Here is a 1,658-nt window from a genome sequence, read left to right as displayed (position 1 = left end):
GTTGAGAAAGTGGATTGCATATTATTATAACAACCAAAAAGAATTCCGGTGTACCACGCTAGAATGACTCTACCAAAAAAAGACTCTAGAGTTAAATTGACGTACGCGAGGCACACTCTTGAGTTAGTCTCGCGGCCGTGAGGCTAACTCTAGAGTCATGCTCGCGTACGCCAATTTAACTCTAGAGTCTTTTTTTTTTTTGAAACCATCCTAAAATTTGACTTTTCCTTATTAACGACAATTTTTTTTAATTTATAAAAAAGTACAAAACAACAGCTTCACAAAGTAAGAGATGAATTCACAGTATGTCCCAAAAAAAAAAAAAAAATTAAAAAATCTAGTGCTGACATGGTAGTTTCGGTGTACCACGCGAGAATGACTCTACCAAAAAAAGACTCTAGAGCTAAATTGGCGTACGCGAGGCACACTCTAGAGTCAGTCTCGTTGCCGCGAGGCTAACTCTAGAGTCTGTCTCGCGTACGCCAATTTAACTCTAGAGTCTTTTTTCGGCCATTCTCGCGTGGTACACCGAAACTACCGTGTGAGCACTCGATTTTTTATTTTTTTTTTGTTGGAAATACTGTGAATTCATCTCTTACTTTGTGAAGCTGTTGTTTTGTACTTTTTTTAAATTAAAAAAAATATTTTGTCGTTAATAAGGAAAAGTCAAATTTTAGGATTTTTAGTCTTTTTGGGGATGAGTCATTCTGGCGTTCTACACCGGATAACCTTTACCTTAACCTTCGGGGTAATTCCTCAAATCGTAAAGATGATGTCAAAATCAACAACACTTCTTGAGAATTTAAAATTATTAATACAAAGAATGAACACTGTTTAATAAGTTTAGTCCATTGAATTAGAATAAAAACTAAAAAGTGGAACATCGCGCTCAAGTTGAGTGGTTTTACGTATAATTAACTAAGTAGCAAATTTATAAAGAGATGAATAATATTGATAATAATAATAATAATAATAATAATAATAATAATAATAATAAATAATAATAATAATAATAATAATAATAATAATATAATAATAATAATAATAATAATAATAATAATAATAATATAATAATAATAATAATAATAATAATAATAAAAAAATAATAATAATAATAATAATAATAATAATAATAATAATAAAATAATAAAATAATAATAATAATAATAATAATAATAAAATGAACATCTGAGAAGCTGCGTATGTAACAGTTGTATCATACCAATGATAGGATGTGACTAGACTCACCAACGGGTCCTAACAGTTCTTCAGAACTCAGTAATATAATATAATATAATATGATGATGAAATCACCACGTCCTATATTACTGGATGACACGGTCTGCCTGTTGTAATGTCAGAATGCATTGACTTGATATCTTTAACCCGTTTACGCCGGGCTTAGGGAAAAATCGTATTTAACTCACTCAACCCTAACACCGACTATATACGTAGTTTACACGGGTTACTTTTACCCCCTTCCTATTTATTAATTTTTCTAAGACAAATTATAGGCGGAGAATCAAGGCTAATGGTTTTAGTTTTTACCTGTTAAACGTAGTTGAATAAAACTATCTATACACATGCTCATTTTGAAACATTTCTTTTCCAAAAATAATCTCTAGCAAACATCTCTAGGATTGAGTGAGTTAAACATT

General features: G+C 30.3%; 1 protein-coding gene across 3 annotated transcripts in view; it reads right to left on the bottom strand.

Moving 5' to 3' along the window:
- The window catches only part of LOC144956451 (sodium-dependent phosphate transporter 1-A-like), a 25,945-nt gene extending 24,608 nt beyond the window's left edge, over window positions 1–1,337 (bottom strand). Inside the window, exon 1 of one of the 3 annotated variants that reach the window (XM_078886954.1) lies at window positions 1,249–1,337. The gene's annotated coding sequence lies outside the window, so the exon portion shown is untranslated. Of the gene's footprint in view, window positions 1–348; window positions 362–1,222 lie in introns of those variants that run through there. The other 2 variants (XM_078886953.1, XM_078886955.1) reach the window with 2 other exon arrangements.
- Between the last annotated feature and the right edge of the window lie 321 nt (window positions 1,338–1,658).

The sequence above is a fragment of the Berghia stephanieae genome, chromosome 11, assembly GCF_034508935.2.
Source record: "Berghia stephanieae isolate SIO BIC M18660-M18661 chromosome 11, UCSD_Bste_1.3, whole genome shotgun sequence".
NCBI lineage: Eukaryota > Metazoa > Mollusca > Gastropoda > Nudibranchia > Aeolidiidae > Berghia > Berghia stephanieae.
Note: the sequence above shows the minus strand (reverse complement) of the source record. Positions and strands in the feature narration are given on the sequence as shown.